The sequence below is a fragment of the Ceratotherium simum genome, chromosome 9, assembly GCF_057802395.1.
Source record: "Ceratotherium simum simum isolate JZ-2026a chromosome 9, ASM5780239v1, whole genome shotgun sequence".
Lineage (NCBI taxonomy): Eukaryota > Metazoa > Chordata > Mammalia > Perissodactyla > Rhinocerotidae > Ceratotherium > Ceratotherium simum.
In genome coordinates, this window is record NC_141908.1 from 6568015 (window position 1) to 6591345 (window position 23331).

At 38.2% G+C, this 23331-nt stretch overlaps 1 protein-coding gene across 2 annotated transcripts in view; it reads right to left on the reverse strand.

Annotated features, from left to right (window-relative positions):
* Window positions 1-23331, reverse strand: part of CNTNAP5 (contactin associated protein family member 5) — a 760035-nt gene that overhangs the window by 664627 nt on the left and 72077 nt on the right. The gene's annotated exons all lie outside the window — the stretch shown is intronic.

The window sequence follows — 23331 nt, forward strand, 5'->3', positions numbered from 1 at the left end:
AGTGAAGTTGATGGGACAGTAATTATATCTCCAATTCATAGGTGAGAAATTGAGATAATTGTTAATTGAGTGCCTAACACTTAGTGAGTGCTCATTAACTATTAGTTATTGGTAATATTGTTATATTAGGATTATTACTATTTTATCGCAATTATTTAATTCTCAGATAGCTTGACTATTAGAATAGCCCCAGGAGCAATAATAATTAACAGAGTTGCTGATGTACAAAATAGGGTTAATAAGGTTTATTCTATTTACCTCACAGAATTAGTCTAATGGTAAAGTGAGATGATCCATTTGGAAGGTATATTATGTAATATGGCCAGATAAATGCAAGTCACAGTAAGACAATATTCCGTAGAGAATATTTGTTTATCTGTGCAAGAAAATCTTAACTCTAGCAGCTGAGCATTGTTCACCACACTCAAATAGCTAAGTACCATAATACAAGCCATTAACTCTGCACTGCACAAAGCCGACAGAAGGATTTGTGGAGAATCACCATGCCCGTTCACTATAGTGAGCACTGCCTGCAATGCAGTGGGTTCTTATAATCAGAAAACCGTAAGGGAGAAGCAATGGGTTCTGCCCAGATCGCCAGCCCTTGCCCCTAGGGAACAAGATAACTATTATGCAGTCTGAGCAAGGACACATTTGAGGTCCAGTCTGTGGCCTCTTCCGAGTTAGGACACCTGCCTCTTTCTTCAGGTCCTGATTGTTGATCACAGATAGTTCTTGAGTCCTTCTTGGCTGACCACGGGAAGGGCTGCTGCTGCTCTGTGTCTCTCTAGCTTCCCCTTCCTATTTTTGTGTTCTCTGAGATGCTAGCTCTGTGGCAGCATCTTCTCTGAGTATAACCAGAGGTTTGAATGCCCCTTTGGTGTACAGACATCTTTCCTGCTCAGGAATGCAGGAAAAACCTAATGGCACTGCCTGTACAGCACATTTAAACATTCTCCTTTAACCTACCAAGGTAGAGCAGGACATCCCTGTGTAATCCTTTTTCTCTATACAATGTGAACACATTCAGTAGACTAAACAGATGTTCATTAATACACTTCTGCTCATGCCTTTTTGAGGGTCCTACCTGGAGAAGACCAAGCACTTGGTTTTCATCCATTCTTTACACACAACCATGACATGCTTATGCATGAGGCACAGTGCCAAGACAGAAAGCCAAACGAAACATTGTCCGTGTCTTTGCTAATCTAAAAAGAGGGGTTCATAAGAGAAGGAGTCTATTTCTTTATAAAACTTGTGTCAAGGGAAGGAAAAATATGTAAATAAGGGAACGCTTATAACATACCTGTGGGGCTTTTTTTCCTATAAAAGTCTTTCATTTGGCTCCTGCATGGAAACCACCCACTTGTCTTAATGGAGAAATAAAATCAATGTCTTGCAGCTGCACTACCAAAACACATTTGGATTGAATCTGCATGGAGCCACTGAAGCTAAATGAATCCTGAGATCAATTCCCAATCTATTGCCTTCTAATCACTTACCCATCAGGAAATAATTTGATTTGCTGAAGCTATGACACAATTCAATTCCTGATTGCAGAGTCAGATGAACCTGAGATTGAATCCCAGCTCTGGCACTTACTAACTTGGTCAAATTATTTAACCCTTCTTTATCTCCATTTCCTCATCTGCAAGTGGGGTTAGTAACACTTATGACATAAGGTTGTTGAGAGGACTTAATGATCCTGATGGGAAGCACTTTATGACATTCCTATATAAAATGAACAATAGGCACCTCCCAGACAGAATGTGATCTTAATGAGGTCATGGTTTCAGATGCATCATCACAGAATGGCTGTGAGGTAGAGAAAAAAATATGCTTTATTAGCCCAATATACAAATCAGAAAAGTGGGGCCCCATCAACTGTAAATAACACACTTAAGATCACTCAGCTATTCCATCAGAGCCAGGACTATAACCCAAGTCAACTAACGTTCTTAGGCCAATGCTCCTCCCACTAAAACACAACCACTCATATTAATGAAAAACTTGCTAATTGTCGTACCCTGCTCTTTAAATTTTTCTAAAAAATCAAACTTTGAAAGCAGCTGCTGTTACTAATGTTTATGGGAATATTACTCTTGGAATTTTTATACTTCTGGGGATTGCTGCTAATATAATAATATCATCTTTATTCTTTCCCATTTACAAAAGGGAGGAAACTATCCAATAGTTTTAATTGGTGTGTATTCTCTATTTACTCACTCAGTGTTTGAAGGTCTGCTTTGACCATGCCATTGCACATTACTAGGCACTAAGGGAGGAGAGTCTTTATGCTGAGGTTACAAACCTAGGTGGTGAGATAAGGCATATATTCAAAGTATGTAAAAACAAAATCATACAAAAAAGATGACGGGATTAAATATCAAAAAGAATCTGGGGCTCAAAATTAGTGCTGGAGGAGCTTAGAGGGTACTGGAGGGGAGGTTTGCATAGGTCGGGTGACCAGATGTCCTGGCTGGGTCTCAGTTTATGCACCATTTTCAGGCATAATAATTCACTGTGTTCCTTTCACTCTCAAAATTTCTATGGTCACTCCATGGATAGGCCAAAGGGCAGTCATTCCAAGTGAAGGAATCAGCTTGGTGAAAGGAGGGGGCAGATGTGGTTGGATGGAAGACTGAACAGCAGAACTGTGGAGTTGAGGCTAAGAGTCAAGTGGGCCCAAAGATATGGCCGTGCAGTGTTGAGCTTGGGAACCACTCTGGCAGCCAAAGGACTGACGAGTCTGCACTTCTTGCTTGTTTCCTATCCTGTTCACTCATATCAGACTCAGTACTCTAAAGCCATGCAAATTCAACACTGAAAACAAAGCCAATTTCTTGGAGCTTAAGGAGGAAATGAAAGAAGATCAGATAGAGATCCTGGCAATATATTCAAAGTTTATAATTTTAGGTAGCAAATCCTTGTCATAAAAAAGGAGAAATCAGAAAAAGGTTTTCAAAGTCTAATTACAAGGATAGATAGTAGCCTTCAATTTGGCTAGTCAACAATCCCTATGGAATGAAGATGAGGTATCAGACTGGGATTTAATGCCAAAAGACCTTTCTTTACCTCTGTGCATGCAATTTTCTGTGATTCTGCGGCACTCTCAAGATTAGAAACAGTACCTGTTTATTCATTTGCAACAGTGACAGAAAGCCTGTTAGAATGTAAGATAGGTCAGCTGGGGCCATCCTCCCCTCCACGATCAGATAGGAAAATACCAAACCAAGATAAAGTGATTTTAAAGCAATCATTTTTGGAGCTTCAATTAAGGCTTCCTTCTCCTATTTAGCATGATTTTCAAGCCTTTCATCTCAAACCACGGTTTTATTATGCTCAATCTACTACCTTGTGCTGGAGCAGGATGTGCCTATTATGTTTGCCAAAATTTGTACAATATGCAATATTTAAGGCCATCTTAGAGAATAAGTAAATACTTGAATACAATTCTGAAAATGTTGGGGATGTCCCTCTCGCCCCTCCCTCTCTTTCTCTTTGTCTTCTTGTAGATATCTTAAAATTATTCCCATTTCATCTTCTTAAACGCTGTCAAAGTGGGTATCATAATCCCATTGTAGAGAAGGGGGTGAGGATACCTGGAGTTCAGGAGTAGCATGTTTGTCATCACTCAGTGCTCTGTCTGACCTGCCAGTGGGACAAAAGATCTGTTTGACCCCAAAGCCTACCGAGTTCTCTTCACTCTTCACTAGCTTCAGAGAGTTATCCCTGAAAAGGATTTAACTCATGAATATGACCACCTCTGGAGATGAACCACACCTTCATCTACTCCTTAATGTGAGAGAGTTTTTTCTTAGCCTTTCCTATTATCAAACTTAAGGGTTTTAATAGATATAAATGAAGAGAGCCTGGGAGACACAGACGCCTCAGAGGAAGCAAAATTGGCCACTAGAAGGAGCATCGACATTGGCATCAGGGGGTCCTCAGTTCAAAATGTGATAGCTTGGTAGCTGGGCTATAACGGCAAAGTTTGTTTTGTTTTGTTTTTTCTTTTCACATCTCTGAGTTGTGGTTTTCTTATCTGTGAAATGGTACTGGTAAAGTTACTAGTCTATGGATGAACCTGGCACAAATTAGGCATTCAGTACATTGTAGCTGTTACTTCTATCTTTTCCTTCTTCCTTACCTCCCCACAGACTTTGGCTTCCAGAAATTGTAAAGTTTTAAATTTGCTAATTCTAAAATTGAGCGAAGCTCAGATTCATAGAAGGACTACAGAGAAAGGGAGAATGTGAGATGAAGGAGAAATTGCTGTCTTGGACCTGGATTTATCTTAGATTGCTTGTTATGCTTGCAGATACCACGGAGATGAGCACTTTATATTTGGTCTGATAAATAGAAACAATTTTACCAGAATCATTCAATATGCAAACACTTTAAAAATAAGCAAGAGCTGTTACGACTTTAAATATATCTGTGCTTGACAGCCTGCCTAATGTTTCACAATTTAATTAGTAATATCATTTCCCTGGACTTAAGGTTATCAATCATGTTACAGTTATTTCATTTCTGGCGGTCTAAATATAGCTGGATAGAGTTCTGGCATTGTTCCCTCTGCAGGATGAGTGAGAATTTTCAAGGAGAAAATGGCGGCAGGAAGAAATGAGACTACTGTATATAACAAGCCAGACTACTGTATTTAACAAGCCAGGCCCACCAAGTAGTTCCATCTTTAATAAATCCACAGCTATTTAGCATCTCCTCTCTTTCCATCATGAATTAGCTGATATGGAACCTCCAGTAGAAAGCTTACAAAAGAGCTGAGGAGAAAAAATGAACATACAAAAGCCAATTAATCTAATTAATGGTGGTAATAGTACCATGCATCTGTCTCGTACAGTTCACAGCAGGCACTTTTACAGAAGTGATTTTATTTAACCTCATTTAATTAGCGCTAAGTGCTAAATTGTTTGGTACACACTATAAAACTCAGCTGATGTTCATATAAGGGAAAGATCAACATGGCTTGCAGTGGTGGGGAAAGCTTCAGGTCTTGATACGGGTTGTAAACGTCAGGGGCATTGGATAATTCAGGCAGGTTGGGGGACAGGACAATGAACTCCTTAGCTTATTTCCTATGGTACATCTCATGACTCAAAATATGTCAAAATTTTCCCAACTGTAGACTCTTTTAAAGCCTAATTCAGCATTTGACCACAAAGGCATGTGCTTTTAGTTTTGCATCTCTCCTCAATGATGATAAAAGTCCTGGAAGCCAGACATAAGCAGTAATTGTGTTGACTGTGCAGACTTCAATGAAACCAAAATACAGAGAAAGGAGAAAGCCTCGGAAATATTTCAGGGATGAAAATAAGTATGGAAAGCAGAAAAGGAAAATGTAAAAACATGTGCTAGAAGACCAGCTGGGGAGGAAGTGTTGTGCTTTTTTGTCAATGGTTTACATTGATGAAATGTGCTTTACATGGTCAGTTTGTGCCTAAAGCAGACTGAGTTAAGACCATCACAGAAGGCTTATGAAAGATTTTAACTCTTAATTCAAAGCAAAGGCCACTGATGTGTGCACACACCTCTGTGTGTATGTGTGTGTGTGTGTGTGTGTGTGTGTGTGTGGTGGGGGAGCACTAACACCAAAAGCTTCCATCCTTTCAAGATAAAGAAACGCTGCTAGTAAGGTAGAGGTGGCCAAGACTGGAAACACATTGGATGGCCTAAATAACCTAACCGTTATGGCACTATGATTAATTTCCCTAACTTTCTTACTCCAAAATTTACCCACTTATAATGCACCGCAGACACAGTGAGTAGATTCAACACATGGACCTCCCACATATGCCTATCTTAAAAAGAAGAGCATCTTTGGAAACAAGACTAGAGTGTGGTGACGGCATGCCCAGGGGCATCTTTGAGGTCATATAACAAGATAAATGGCACATTTGTCTCCTTTCAGCTGGTGCCTACGGTTTTCTCATGTCAAACCAGTATTCTGACTCTTTCAAACACACAAGGCTCATTTTGCTTTCATTAATGTAATTTTCCTGACTGCACTGCAGTGGTTGAAACTCACCTGGAAGTTTCCAGACCTATATTGCAGTCTAGGCTCTGTCCTGACATGATATGGTTGTTGGTTTGGGGCAGGTTGAGTAACTGTTCTGCACCTCAGTTTCCTCACCTGTAAAATTAGCTGGTTAGATCAGACAATTCCTAAACTCTTTATAGCTCTAGTTTTCCCTAAGACAAACCTCTTTTTCCCTAGTCTATCCATCTTTTAAGATGCAGCTTATGTCTCAAGTCCTTCAAGGATATTTGTCCAGACCTGCTTTTTTCCCTTCCCTCACCTGTCACTTCCCCATGCTCTAAGGATGCTGAACCAGTTCTCTCTAGCTCACCTTTGTTCCTTTCCATTTGACATTTCCTCTGTTTCCTCCTCACATGTCCTTTCTCCCTCTTTGCCTCTCTGTTCTTTGTAACTCTGATTAGGTTCTGGGAAGTGATGAGCCGCCTGCTTGAGGAGCACCTATTCTGTGCTCCAATAGTACCTTCAAGCCACCATTATTATTGGCCAACACTTCTTGCGCTATACCATAATAGCTGTATCTGTCACTTTCATCAGACTCTGACATCTACTAAGGCTGGTGGTCTATCCCCAGAGCAGTGGTTCTGAAACCTGGCTGCATAGTACAGTGATCTGGGGAGGCTTACAATATCCCAATGCCCATGTTGCCCCACAGAACAATTAAGTCAGAAACTATGGGGTGGACCCTGGCTGTGAGTGTTTTTTAAGCTCCTCATGTGGTTCCAAGTTTGAGAACCACTACCTTAGAGTGTCTAACACCAAAGTATCCAGTAATGGTTTGTTAATGAATGACTCCATTTACTAGATATATGATCTTGGACAAATTACATGGCCTCTCTAAACTTCAGTTTCCTTCTCCAAAATAGAGATGTAATTTTAGAATGTGGGTTATTATGAAGATTAAGTGAGATATGCATGTAAACGCCCAGTCCATAGTGGACACTTAGCAAATGTTGGTTCTCTGCGTCTCACTTATCTCCCCTAAGTATCACATACCAGGTTTCCACAAGTCCTAAAGCAGGGAGCTTGGATTAAGAAGCATGAGCTGCTATCAGAGAGCTATTTTTCCTTGACCTTCCACTGTTGTTATTCCCATCCAAAATGCTCTTTCCATGTTCTCTGTAAAGCACAGAATTCCCACAAGCAGATTGGGTCATGATGGTTTTAGAAGTGAGCTGGCTTACTGTCATGTCACTTCCTTACTGGAAAATGTCTCACTATTTTTGCATCCTCTGTACTATTCATTCAATCGGCCCAGTGACAGAGGTGTCCTCTAGAAGGGACAAGTCTGAGAATGACTTGTCAACTCTTCTAAATTGAATCTAAGACAGGTGGCTTACACAAATGAAAATCTGAGGCAAGTATTGTGGCTTTTAAGGCTCTTCAACTATCAAAACATCGAAGGATGTACATTTGGCTTTTAAATGTTTGTGTGTTTTTGTGTACAATGTGTATATACACATACACATTACGTATATACACACATTCCACACACACACACATAAGAGAGAGATTTTGAATTATTTGTTGCATAATCATGATCTTCATCTTTTCATCTTATCTCAGAACTGAAAAAGAATGATTTTAAGATAAAACAGTGGTTTTCTTTTTAAAAGAAGACATAGACCAATGGTTTTCAAAGTTGACCATGCATCAGAATCTGTTGGAGCGCTTGTTAAAACTCATGTTACTGAGTCGCACTCCCAGAGTTTCTGATTTAGTCGCCCTGGGGTGGGGACTCAGAATTTGCATTTAAGAACCACTGTTTTAAGTGATTTAGATAGTTCTGTGCTTGAGTGCAGAACAGGAGAGTAGATCAGTAAGAGTTTGTGGAGGAACAGGTATTACAGAAGGAATTCCACTTTTCGACGACAAGTCCTTTGGTATGAAAGTACTATTTTATTAGAAAATGCATTAAGTACTCATTGAATTAGTATACTTCATTACAGACTGTTTTAAAATTTCTTTTCCTCATTCTTCAACCTAACTCCTTACCCTAAACTAGCCTGGATAATTTAGAATTCAAAGCATTTTGTTATAAGTTGAAATAATTGTTTTGACAAAAATTTATTGAGCACATGCTATATTCCATGCACTGTTCTAGGCACTGGGTATACATATAGTCAAATCTCTGTCTCTGTGGAGTTACATTCTGGTAAGGGAGACAAAAAAGAGACAAAGTAATTAAATAAAATATATAGCATGTTAAATAGTGGTAAAAAAATATCAAGTGGGGAAGCGGAATGAGGAAGTTTTGAGGAGAGAAGTTTTAGATAGGGTGGCCAGGGCAGACCTCAGCTCTCTGTCCTAGAAGCCAGAAATTGTTGATTTGATTTGCATCATCTGAAAAACAAGACAGAAAATGAAATGAAAATAAGGAAAATTTAAGCTGAAGTAGCACTTGGAGAATTATGTTGACACTATTCATTTGTAGCACTCTTTGGGGAAGGCGGTAGGAGAGAAAGTAATTCAAGTCTCTCTTCATGTTTTAAGGACAATAAAATGGAAACATTGGCAAAACATGCCAAAGACCTGTATTTAAAATTGGAACCATGTTTCATTTTCTCAAAAGTCCTGGCTTGCCTTATTTTACCCTCAATTCTAGTCCAATTGCAGTAAGCTGTATTGGAGTTAAGGACCAAGTTTGACTGTGAAATGTATGCAACTCTGAAATACATGACTAAGCAAGGTGATATAGAAAGAATGTCACAGAGGGCAATGGTCATGAAGGATATCCATTTTTTTAAAGGAGTTTTAACAGAAACTCTGATATCTGAAAGTTATTAATAGACAAATACAAAATTCTTAATCGAAACATTTCAAAATGTCTAGGTATTCTGGGCTACACATTTAAATTCATGTAAAAAAGGAACAGTTCATCTTCTAGGAGTAGCACAATCACCACAAGATAACTCAAAGTGTTTGTGTTGCTCCCTGAGAGCTAGAGTTGAACCACCAGAGTGGAGTGAAACAACAGAGCTGACCTCAGGGGGCTGAATGCATGGATACAAGTAAACTATGGATGTCCAGCTACTAGCACAGTTCCTGTCACCCTCCCTTTTCTCTGATTCTTTTGTGTCAATAACTGGGCAAAAGAGAACTTCACTCACTGTCCTTCTTCACACCCCAAGGAAATAACAGGTCATCTACTCGTGCTGTGGGAACTGAGGAAGTAGGACTCTCATCCTTGTAGGCAGTGCCTGCTGGCTCACATTTTCTAGTTTGAACAGCTGGTGCCCACTTTATCCCTGCACTAAATGCAGAGGAACCACAATCTGAACTATGATCTGATCTAGACTTTCCTTTGGAAGTAACTGCTGTCACATTTTCCTTCTTATTAATTCTTTGCTTATATCTAAAAACACTGGTCCTTTAAATCATTTAATATTTTTTCTTCATTGTTTTGGGTCTATGTTAACTGAAGACAGATATAGAGAGAAGGAAATCAACATTTATTGAGCACCTACTGTGTGCCAAGCATTGTGCTTTACAAACTAGCACAGTTTAGTTGCTTAAGACTCTTGTAAGGAAGGTAATAATTTCTTGCTTTTGTCAATGAGGAATTCAAGTTTTAGAGAAGGTAAATAAAATGTCCAAGGTGACACAATTAGTAAATAATAGCAGTGTCATGTTAAGCCCAGGCCTGTCTGATTTCAGGGTCCTTGATCTTTTCCCACCTTAAGGATCGCATATGGCCCTGCCAGGATCTCACTCTATTTTGTTTTCAAAATGTATTTGTCTTTTCAGTTTCATCCAAAAGCTGAGACCCTGGCTAGCTCTTAGTTGCCTATAATGGCAATAATCTTTATGCCAATAATCTTTACTCCCAATCCCCGACTTTAAATTCCAGATTTCTAAGCATGGTGGTTTTTGAAAATTACTTAACTCTTCATGTGTCCCTGATTTAACAGATTGCTATATGTTCACGAACTTAGTAAAATCTGAAAAAAAGTATTAGCAAACTTAGTTATGCAGGAGCGTGAATTCTGTGATGATTCATTGAGTTGCAAATCTATGATTTTTGCATTTTTCTGTGTATTTGTCATGCTTCAAAAAAACACTAAAATGTATTAACAACTGAACCTAGTAATATATAAAAAGGATATATAAAATCTTTGATTTCATATATCATGACATGATAACAGAATGATAATCATATACTATTATCATAATATCATGCTATTCCATTATATATATTTCTTATGAACAATTTTGGTTTATTTTAAAATGTAAGGTTGGTTTAACATTTAAAAGTTAATCAGTGTAATTAATTATATTAACGAAATAAAAATATCTTAGATGCAGTAAAGCATTTGAGTTACATATATATGTATATATAGTGAGAGAGAGAGAAAATATTGCATATATGAAACGAAATTCTTTATCTTTTAATAAAAGGAACCTACAAACATATCTAAAACTGATATCATATTTATTGATGACATTTTGAAAGATATTATTTTGAGATCAGGAATGAACAAGGTTTTCTATTATCCTCACTTCTACTGGACGTTGTACTAAAGGATCTATCCAAGGCAGTAAGGCAAAGAATGATTTAAATATTAGGATCAGAAAGGCAAATATATAACTGCTGTTAATCATGAATGCTATTATTACATACATAGAAAATAAGAAAAAATCCATAGATAAATTCTTAGCATTAATGAGATTAACAAGGTTGGTGGATTCAAGGTCAACTTACTAAAATAAATTTACTTCTGTATACTGGCAACAAACAATTAAGAGATTATATTTGAAAATTAGATACAATTCATAATAGCCTCAAAAATCTAAAATACCTAAGAATAAATCTAACAAAAGAAGTTTAGTCTTCTATGTAGAAAACTCTAAAACATTATTGAAATACACAATAAGACTTAAATAAATGAAGAGAGAGAGATAAACTAGGTTCATTGACCCATGACTTAATGTTGTAAAGATGTCAGTTATTCCCAAACTGGTCTATTGGTTCAATGCAATCTTGGCCAATATCCCAACTCATTCTCTTTGGAACTTGACAAGCTGATTCTAAAATTTATATGGAAATTTAAAACAAAACACAATAAGAGCTAATGGTGCTCTTGAGTAAGGTGGGAGGCCTTGTTCTCTCATCATCAAGAATTATTCTAACTACAGTAATTAGGATCATGAGATATCGGCTCAAGGTTAGACAAACAGACCAATGGAATAGAATCGGAAACCTAGAAACAGACCTATATATATAGACACTTGACTTATAGCAAAAGTGACCCTGTAGAGCAGTGGGAACATGATGATTTTTTCAATGGTGTTGGGACAATTGGAAAAAATGAAATAAAATGTGACCTTACTCCACATCATCCACAAAAATAAATTCCAGAAGGATTATAGATATAAATGTTAAAGGTAAAACAATAATGCTTCTAGATGATAGAATATCTTATAATTTCTTAAATAAGATACAGGGTGCTATAAAGAAAAACATTGCCTAATTAGATCATTAAAATTAAGAACTTCTGTTTGAACTTAATTAGAAGAGGGAACAAACAAACAATAGAATAGAAGGAGACATTTCCAGCACATAATAGACCAAGGACTCCAGTCTAGAATATAAAAAGAATTCCCACAAATAAAAACAAATTATATAATCCAATAGAAAAATGGGCAAAAGATTCGAACCGACCTAGTAGTTCATTTATGCAGCATGGAGGCACAGAGTATTCCTCCTATTTAAATTTGTTAAACAAAGGATTTTTTTTTTTACCTTTTTTTTGAGTGAAAAATAGAACACATCTACAGAAAAGGGCATAAAAAACTGTAAACTCAAAGATTTATCACATATAATTTATTGTATGAATATGATAATTTATCTTTTTACCATTGATACTTATTTGGAGTGTTTCTAATTTTTAGATACTGTGAACAATGCTGCTATGATCACTCTTGTATATGTCTCTTGGTATAACTTGGGCCTGCATTTCTGAGAGATATGTATCTAGGGGTGGCATTGCTGAGTCACAGGACATGAGTGTGCACATCTTATATTTTAGTAAATAATAGCAAACTGGCTTCCAAAATGTCTGTATATATTTACTTTCCCACCAGCAGTCTATTGGCTCCTTGCTAACATCTGATATTATCGGCCTTGATATTGTCAGGATTTTTAAATTTTAGGCATTTTGTCGGTTGTGTAGGGAATCTTGTAGTTCAGTGTGTATTCCTCTAATTACTAATGGAAATTAATGAACTATTGTTACAAATAACAACTTGAAAGAATCTCAAAGGAACATAATATTGAGCAAAAGAAGCCAAACATAAAATAATAATTCTATTTATAGAGTAAAAAATCTCTGTTTAGGCATGCTTGCTGCAGAGGTAAAACTACAAAGAGGAGCATGAAAATGGTTAGTGAAACAGTATGGGAGGTGGTTATCTTTTAGAGGGAGGCAGAAGGTAGTTATGGGATCCAGTCAGGGGCTGGGTGCTGGCAATGTTTTTTTCTTGATGTGAATGGTGCCTACACAGGTAATCGCTTTGTAATCCATCATTAAACTAAGCAATTTTGATTTGTGAAGGAGGGTGATATCTAACTGTGATAAGTAAACTGAAAAGTAAACAGAGGAATATCATTTAATTGTCTTCCTCTCTAACTGGGGTGTGACAAGCTGGCTCAGCTGACATGGGTCTTCGGAGCAAGGCAGGTGGTCAGAACACTTAGATGAAATTTTGAAGCTTCCGCTCAGAGGAAGAACAATGTTCCGTGTTTGAGACAGAGCCCTGGGTCTGAGCTGGACACCCATGTCCAAATAGACAGTGGACTCAAGGAAAACCTAAGGCGGGTATTAGGAGCTCCAGTGGGAAATCGATGTCTTTGAGAACTAGAGAAAATAATATCAAGGAACGACAAACCAAAATGAGGAGACTGGGGGATGATCTTTGTGAATATTAAAGAAGCCAGCCAGTGACAGGCATTGGTTTGTTCTTCTAGCTTGACAACTGGGTAAGCCAGGTTTATGTACAAAAACTTGAAAGGAAAAGAAATGTTCTCTGTTAGCTTTCAAGGAGTTTAAAATTTTCTTGGGAAAAAACATTACACCGTTGCCAAATTGAGGGCAGCACAGAATTCTAGCAAACTCTTGTGGGTGGGACTCTGAGGTCTGGTGAGGGATAAATCACTGCAGGTGTTGTCCATCAGGGATGTCTCTGGGGATGGGACCAGGGTGGGAAGGGCCTGACCAGCACTGTAGCAGTGGGTGTGCTGAACCGTGGAGTGATGACAACCCTGAACTGTCTAGTGACTCAGAACTTGGGGTTTGGAGAAATTTGGAGAAGTCAGAAATGAAAGCTGTTATTTGGAAGGGAGACCCACTCTATGATTAATGTGGAGAAGGACTGGGAAGAAGACAACACGGTGTTATAGAAACTTTTATGACACCCTCAATGTATCATCAGCCCAGGGCCTTGGAGTTTTGAACGCTTGGTGTTTCTTATGTGTGGCTGCCCTTCTGGTTTTGTTTCAGCAATCTTGCAGTTTCTTCATGAGGGCTGTTTTCAGTTATCCACATCAATCATGGAGCCTGAGGTGGGGATGCACTGATTTGAGTTTCTAGGAGAGATCAATAATTTTATGTTTCACGAATTGTCAAATATACACTGTAACAGACTCATATTTATCAGCGTACAAGTGATACTGAGCCCACTAACGATGTCTGAATCGGTCACTACAGGCTGAAAATGTATGAAACACCCAACCCCATATCACAGCCAGAAAGGAGACTCCAGTTTATCTGTAATCACAGTCACTACATATAATTTCACTCTAAGATATGCAGTGATGCTTTAGGCTGTTTTCATAATGGGCTTCCAGCAGTCTCAAAAATTCACATTCAGTCTAAACTCTCAATAGTTCTCTCTCTTTTTTTGTGTTCTTCCTTTGCTCTCTGTGGCCCTTCCCAAGTGTGTATGGAATTTGCCCAAATTTCATTTCATTTTTTGATTGTCTGCCAGCCAGATAATAACAGGCATCTGATCAAGGGTTTAGTTAAGTGCTCCATCCAGCAGTATTTATGCTACATAAATTATTCATGCAGTACCACGCTGGACAAATCGCACTTTGATTATACAGTCATTTTTCACTCCATTCACTTACCAGACAAATAGAGATCATGGGAGATCAGAGCAGCCACACTTGTGCATGGATAATGAACTTGGGCTCTTCACCCACTGTGTGTCCTCGGCTCCCCTTTCTGGTGGTGAGCTCTCTTTCAAGGGACTTTGTGAAGATCAAATGAGGTAATAGATGTGAAAGTTCTTTGAATGGTAAACGTACTGAATAAATAGCGTCGGTTGTCCTTGGGAAGTACATTTTTAAAGTGGAATGCTTTGGGGTCACATAGATCTACCTTTGAATGCCAACCATTTGTGACACTAGGGAACAACCTGAGCTATCTGAGACTCAGTTTCATTGTCTGTAAAGTGAGGATACCAATAACTATCTTTCAGGATGAGGAAGGAAAGAATGAAATCACGTGTAAAATGCTAGCACCGTGCCTTGTCTACGCCGGTATTCCAGTAAACAGTCTTCTCTTTCCTATGGCTCTTTGATGGCATTGTTCATTTTGCAGCATCATGAATAGCATTACTATTTTTTGTTTGTTTGTTTTCCTTTAATGTGCATATATGCTTGGCTGCCAATTCGACTCTAAGTTCCTGAAAGACAACAAAGTTCTTTACTGTCTTAACCTCCTCCTCTCCCAGGGCCAAACATAGTGCCAATATATTCATGTGAATTCATTGACTGTAAGAGTCCAAGATAGCTTTAAAAGTGGAATCTCTATTCAGTGTATTATTTATCTCTGCATATATACCCCCCACTCCTAGGAAGTCAGAATCCCTGCTTAGTGTAAAGGAAGCAGTCCATGCATATGTATGGACGATTTAATGGGAAGATGCCACAGATAGGAATATAGATGCTTCCACTGAGCTGACAGCAAAACAATCAAAACCTAGAGAGGTATTCTGCAAATGACTGGACCTGCTGAAGCAAGTAAACAACAAAAAAGGTGATTCCTACATCTTCCACATGTTCACCTTAACTGCGTATAACCTGCAATTGTACCTTTGAACACTAGTTATAATTTCACGCAATTATACACAAAAAGTTGGAGCCATTAGTAAGGTTGTTTGTTTTGTAGCTAAATTACTTGCAGGGCTGACTACACGATTCGAGGAGCCCAGTACAAAGTAAAAATCTGGGTCCCTTGTTTAAGAAAACTGAAAAAAGCCCCAGTAAACGTGTTAAAATACATATACATATTCTCATTCTCATTTGATTCACATATTCTCTACATTTTCTTTTCTTCCTGGTGTCTTTGACCAGTTATGGTGTTTTTTATTTAATGTCACACTCTGTCGGGCAAGGGGATACTTGCCAGGTGAGTGCAGACTCTCAATGCCTGTGGGTCCTCCTTGTGACTCACCAGCTGTCAGTTCACTTCTCCTGCCAGCTGTCTGACAGAAAAACCATGCCCAGGCCTCAGTGGAGAGGTCGGTCTCCTCTTCCCATGGGCCTGCAGCTCAGTTGTGGAGGCTGGGCGACCCCTAAGGGACTGCAACGTCTGTTCCAGGACATACCTGGTATCTGCATTGGGAGTGAGCAGGAGGCTTGCCTCCACTGAATCGCCTGTCTAATGCGCCCTGGTGTTGCCCACCTGGGGCAGGACAACTCTGTCATGTCCTGCCTTGAGATGCCATGAAGTGTGTGTCCATCCCCAACTCTCTCCTGCATGTGCCCAGGTCCCTGCTGTGAGTGAAGGGTGGCAGCTGCCCTTGTGTGGGTGCCAGGAGGGGGATCCTGGGGCATCAGTAGGTGGGGAAGCTGGCAGCCTAAAATCCACCTGAGCCCGGACTTTAAACCCTTTGCATGTGCTTCTTTGTCCCACTGGACATCACTTACAAAGCACACATTCAAAGATAAAATTATTAATAATCTCAAGGGTGCCCAAGTAGGGACCCCTCTGAGCCTGGGGCCCTGTGTGAATGTACTGGTTGCACGCTCATGAAGCTGGCCCTGATTACCTTCTATTGCTGTGCTTTCTGGGATCTCCTTGCCTGCTGCCAAGAGATAAGCTACTACTTAATATTTCTCTCAAAAGTTCTGATTTTGTGCTTTTAATGTGATAGTGGCTTGGTAATAATCTGTTTGTTAGAATTGTGAGTATACAAAGAGGGCACTGGAGTATCCTCTTGAGTTAGAGCCTAAGGAAATCTCCGGTAAGGAACATGCCTGAGCTTTATGACCTCAACTTGCAAAAAACATCTTCTGATGGCTTTTTGGCTCTGAAATGTATTAGGAAATTGCTGTTATGTCTCTCCTGGAGAGCTGATTTACCACTGTAGGGTTTCCACAAATGACTGTGACTGAAAGCAGCATGTTATGTGGCAAATAAACCATTTTTAGTATCATCTAAAGGATTAAATTTGGGAATAATTCATTTTGAACACATTAAAATTATCCATATATTTCTAATGTGTGTATGACAGAGTAAAGTAGGCATTTCCTTTCTTTTCTTAGAAATGACACAAAAGTATAAGGAGCGAGAGTATCAGAAATGCAAACTATTTTACAAACACTAACAATATAGAGATGATGTAAAAGAGAAAGGTTGAGAGGGCAAAGGGACTAGAAGGTAAGAGAAAGTCATCTTCTGAGCTCCCCACTCTTTTATAGATAGTTGTCAAACACTAACATGTAAGTAATAGAAGAATAATTACAAAGGGAAATACTAAGAAAGAGGACATCATAAATTAAGATCAGGTGGTGACAAGTAAGTGCAAGTTAAAGGAAAGATATTCATTTAATGATCGGTCATAACCACAGGTCATAATCACAGATCTTTCTTTAACGAAAGAGAGGATTAAGGGTATTATATAAAGTTATAGCTCTAAAATTAACCACTAGAATAAAAATACTAGCCTTCCAAATTATTTGAAATAAATAAAACCCACACACACACAGCTATACATCACTAAAACAAAACCAAGAAAATACTGACTACTTGGAGAAATATTTTTATGAAGCCACAAGAAAGAAAATTACAACAAAATATTTAAAAGACTAAGAAAAAAAAATTCTCCCATGCAATAAATCTAAATAGCTAAACTCACCTATTAAAAGAAGAAAAATATTCCAAGATTGGACTAACCAAACCCCAACTCGATATTGTATATGAGAGGCACATCTATAACAAATAAAACAGAAAGTTTGAAACTAAGAAAATGAGAAGAGGAGAGCTGGATTGTACTGAGTCAACTTTGTTATGGTAAAAAGGATATTTTCCAAATTTCCCTTTCCTGTATGGCTCTGAGTGACAAAGGGTCATTTGAGGCAGATTTGGGAGATGGACTGGACACCTCTGGAAGGTCTTCATGATCGATATGAAGACAGACAGATGCTATGGGTTCCAGCTGTTTTCACTGTCCACTGCTGGTCCAGTCCTTCTTCCTCAATGCTGGCCCTGCTAACCATCAGCGGTCCCAAGCTCATCACCAGAGGCTGGCTACGGACTCACAGGGTCTCTCGCCACACAGGGCACTTGCTTCCTTTCTCCATGAGCTCTCATTTCACAGTTCCCTTTCAGTGACTCAATAAGCTGGCTTCCCAGAGGTGTCTGAAAGTTCCCACTGTCCACTGCAATGGTATTTCATGGGGGCTGCCTAGTGGGGACACTTGTGACCCTCCTACTCCTGCTTGTAGACCCTTACTTCTCCAGCTTCTCCTACATCTGTGTAGGCCTAGTTCCTGTAACAGTAACATGTAGAAAGAAAAGAAAAGGAAGCCATATGGAAGAATACACAGAAACAAATTAATAACAGACTGTAATTCCCTTCTTTCATTCCATGAAAGATCAAGTGGACAAAAAAAAGAGATATAGATGACCTAGGTAATATAATTTTAAAAAGTAGAGGTAATAGATGTATTTTAACCTTTGTAGTCTGATAACTGAGAGTAAACATTTTTTAGATGATCCATAGAACATTCTAAATAAATGACGACTAGGAAAGGATCAATATGTTCTCAAACATAGAAATAATGCAGAAATGCAGATAATATTATCTGATCATGGTGGGGTAAAACTGGAATCAATATAAAAGCCAGAAAATAAATTGACTCTACCACTTGGAAATTAAATAACAATAACAAAAAAACAACATGTTAAAACAACTCCTAGGTTAAAGAGTAAATGATAAATACTAAAAATGCAGAATATCAAGAAAATGACAATGATGAACACAAAACATATTAAAATATAAAGGATCCATATAAAGCAAAGCTGACAGAAAATGCTAATTAATTAGACCAAGATATCATTTTTCACTAATTAGACTTGAACAGATCAGAAAGATTAATAAAACAATTTTCATGAGAGTGCTTGGGAAAAGCCACTCTTTTAAATGCTGATTGGAGTATATATTGGTAAAATTCTCCAGAGGACAATTTGGCACTCTCTCTAAAAATAACAAGTGTTCATATATTTTGACTCAGGAATCTCACTTCTATAAATTTCTTATACACATACTCAAACATTTGCAAACTATCAAGTACACAAAGTTATTTACTGCAACATTGTTTTTAATGGTAGTGATTACCCACAATCTAAATGTCCATTACTCAAAGATGGATTAAAGAAATTATGATACACCCACACAATGTAATATTGTACATTTTAAAAAGGAATGAACAAGTTCTTTATGCACTGATCTAAAGAGGTCACCAAGACATGTTGTTAAGTAAAAGAAGCTAGGTGCAGAACAGTGCATTTGAATGGCAATATGTGTGTATTTAAAAATGAGGAAATGTCTACATATACGTGTATATTTGTAGAACATCTCTGAAGGATACACGTTAGACTGTAAATTGGTGGCTCCCAGGGAGAGGACCTGGTTTTCTAACGGAAAGATGTCAGGAGACGTTTATCTGCATATCTTTAAGTACATTTCTCACTGTGTACAATGTAGATGTATTAATATTTAAAAAATAGATAAAAATAAGGACAACAGCAACCCTGCTCCCAACAAAAGAAAGCTATCAGTGCCATAAGCAACTATGCTTTTTTGTATGAGAAAGTAATGAACTAGAATTAATATCAGGCCTTGGGAATTGTGTATAACTTCTAAAGCCTCTCTTATTTATACCAACTATCGGAGCCCACCAATGGGAGGATATTCTGCCTGTGTTGGGGCTGGGGTGGGGAGAATAAAAAAATAATCATAGAAAACTGCTGTAGATTGCCATAAATGTGACTATATACCATAGAGTAAAGAATTCTGATATATATATTTTTTTCCTAAAGCTAATAAACCATTATTAATTTTGTACATTTATACGCATACAATGCATACACAATATTCTTACATCCTATCAGTCACATTTCCACCCAAACATGACATTGAAATTCCATTGTCCTCCAAGTTCCATGTGGTCATGTGGTCTTCAAGATCATCTGCAGCCTGGATAACCTCTGCATCTGGACTCAACAACCACATATTCCACATGGATCCTCGACTCCATACAGAAATGCCCACCTGCTGTCAAACACACATTACCTCCTTGAATCCACTACTTTCTCATGCTCTTGCCCACATGTGGAGTCTTCTATTACTCCCACCTTGTCCATTTCTGCATGTTGATATCCCTTCTAACTCTGAAGGCCATTTCATATATGCTCTGCCAAACCTCCCCTCATTTCTACACCTGGTAACTCTGGCTACTCCCGGAAAACTCCTGTCACTCTTTGTTTTCACCTCAAGGCACTTCTCACATATAGTCTCATTTACATGTATATCTCCTTTCTCCTTTGAGTTTATAAATCCTTCAGGCAGGGAAGAAAATTTCATTAACATTTTTCATAGCAATTAATGTTTTCCTATACAAAGTAGAGGTTTTTTTCTCAGTTCTCCTTTTTATTTATATTTTTTTTAATTTTTTTTTTTCATGAGGAAGGTCAGCCCTGAGCTAACATCCGATGCCAATCTTCCTCCTTTTTTTTTTTTTTTTTTTTGCCGAGTATGATTGGCCCTGGGCTAACATCTGTGCCTATCTTCCTCTACTTTATATGGGTCGCTGCCACACCATGGTGTGACAAGCGGTGCATTGGTGCACGCCCAGGATCCGAACCTGCGAACCCTTGGGCCACCGCACCAGAGCGCAAGCACGAAACGGCTACGCCACCGGATCAGCCCCTCCTTTTATTTATTTTTTAACAGCTTTATTGAGGTATAATTGATATGCAAAGAGCTGTACATATTTCACGTGTACAATTTGATGAATTTGAATCTATGTAATTTAATAAATTTTATGAGCGAATAAAGGAGAAAATGAGTACATATATATGTATATATATATTCTGTTCATCTAAGGTTGGTGATGATGATGATGGTAAAACTGTTGTTACTCTTTTTTTAACCAAATTAAATTCATCTAGCCCTATCTCTTGTGACTTTTATCTTGAAAGTGGGATTAATCCAGGCACTCACAAGTGCTTTGTGCAGCTATAAAAGCAACAAGAACAAGACTCTGCCATCGTCTCCCCACATGGTGTCTCAACTTCAAACAACAGTATCAAACATCATCCAATGTGGGCATCAATTTACTGCTGTGTACCAGGCTCTGAGCTAGACACTGGGGTTACTGAAACAAAACATAAAGACTTATTTCCTGGAGAAGGAGCTGAGAGTCTACGGGATGTCCAAACAAATGCACAGTGACAGCTGAGCATAAACAGTGCTCGTATGGTGGGTGAAGGATTAAAAATGCAGTGTAAAAATACCTTGTGCTTTTTTTTTTTTTCTTTTGGGTGAGGAAGATTGGCCCTGAGCTAACAGCTGTTGCCAATCTTCCTCTCTTTTGTATGTGGGACACCACCACAGCATGGCTTGATGAGCAGTGCATGGGTCTGAGCCTGGGATTCCAACCTGCGAACCCTGGGCCGCCAAAGAGAGGTGCACTAACTTAACCACTACGCCACCAGGACAGCCCCGACCTTGTGCTATCTTACTAGCTATTCATTTGCAAGAGAATCAAAGCAGTATTTTTTCTGTAATATCTCCATTCCTCAGGTGTAGCCCTTCTGCTAACAAAAAATAATGTTGTATGTGTGTGTCTCAGCAATGTTATTTACCATGTTACTGAGGTAAGTGAGATAATTTATAGAAGAACATTTTGGGGTGAAAGGTGACAAATTTTACTTGAACATGTTTAATCTGGGCGCTTGTGAGGTTACCCAAATGGAAATGCCCATGGGCAGTGGATGAAGGAGGATCTGGCCTAAGAGAACTGGGCCATACATATGGACATGGGAGATGAGCAACGACCATGTGTGAGCTCTCCCATGACAATTATATAAAATGCCAAGAAATAAGGCCCAGGTCCAAATGCTTGAATATATCAACCTTTAAGAAACTGTAGCTGAGAAAAGTGAGTTGAAGTTACGATGGGTAGGAAGTAAACAAAGATGGCAAGGTATCACGGAAGCCAAATGAGAAACTAAGTATTAATAACATTAACTATCACTCACATAGTAACTACTTATGCCAAGAACCATGCTTATATGCTTTGCAATATAACTTTCCCCATTTTAAAAGAGTTAAAAAAGTAACAGTTAACAAGACTAGGTAACTTATCTCAGATCTTAATATTAGTTCAGATCTATTTCACTGTCAAGTATCAAAAGGCCTCAGAAAATCAAGCACAATTAGGACTGGAAAATGCCCACTGGATTTGACAATGTAGAGGTCATTTGCTACCCAACCAAAAAAAAACAAAAACTTTTAAGAAGATAGGGAGAGAGAGACAGATTGGTTAAATCACACTTCTGAGAAAGGTAGGCTGTGCAATACCTTGCAACACTTCCCAGAGAATCGAGAAAGAACTGCCAATCTGATCATCACATCCGTGTCTGAAATGAACAAGTGTTCCCTTGTCAAGGAGTGCATGGAAACTCAAAAAGTAGAAACAAAACTCCTTTCAATGATACATACTGATATTTATGGACAAATTATATGATGTCAGTAATTTGCTTCAAATAATGTAGAAGACAGAAAGTTGCTGAGGTAGATGAAACATGAGTTGATAACTGATAACGTTGAGTGATAATTACATGGAGTTCATATATTTTTATTTCTCTTTAAAAAAACAGAAAAAGAAATGAACATTGTAAATGTTGATAACTTGGTCAAGAAGTATGGCTGTTTAGGGAGTTCAGAAATAAGGCAGTTAACAGCTAGAGAAGTATAAGTGTTTGAAGAAGTTAAGATATATATACTGCATATTTACTATAATTTACTGTATTTTTTCTTTAGTTTTATTGTGATGTAATTGACATATAGCACTGTATAAGTTTAAGGTGTACAGCATAATGACTTGACATACATACATTGCAAAATACCACTTCACAGTAAGTTATGCTAAGTGAAATAAGTCAGACGAAGAAAGACAAATACTGTGTGATCTCACTTATATGTGGAATCTAAAAAAAACCTCACACTCATAGATTAACTATATTTTAATTATAACATTATATATAATAGTTAAATTATATATAAAATATACTATGATTTACGAATATTTAAAGATGACAGGCACTTGGAAATTTCTCATATGTGAAGAAATAAGAGCTGCAGATAATCAGAGTTAACATTTATTGTGTACTTTGAATGTGCCAAGCACTGTCTTAAGTGCTTTACCTGATTTACCTTGTTTATCATCACGACAGCCTTGTGAAGTAAGTGATGTTTTTAATCCAAATTCATAGATGATTCCTCTGAAGCTCAGAGGTTCAGTCATTTTCCCAGCTAGATTTCCCCAAGGGAATGGGAGGCAGTTTCCAGAGCACACATGGAGAGAATGATCAGCTTTCACCAGAAGACCCCTTTCTTAGAACTGGAGAGTGGGGCTTGGTTCCCATTTGAATTAACGTAAGAAAGGAGAGAAAAAGACAGATAGAATGGGTAGCTTTCTCCTTGCTTTCATGTCCATCTCTGTGACTTCTGTTGGTGTTATCATTTCTCTATAGGAGAAGAGCTAACTGAACCTCAAAAAGATTAAGTGGTTGCCTGAGGTGCAGCTACAAAGCCAGTGAATGGGCAGAGTCGGGATGAAGACCCTGGTCACCTAACTTCTTGCCCTGTGCTCCTTTCATCTGCAAAATCAGCCAGAGTCTGGGATATAATTATCCCCCGAGGATGATTTAAATTTCTTTATTTTGTTACTCAGCAATTTTCGCTGGTAGTTTCTT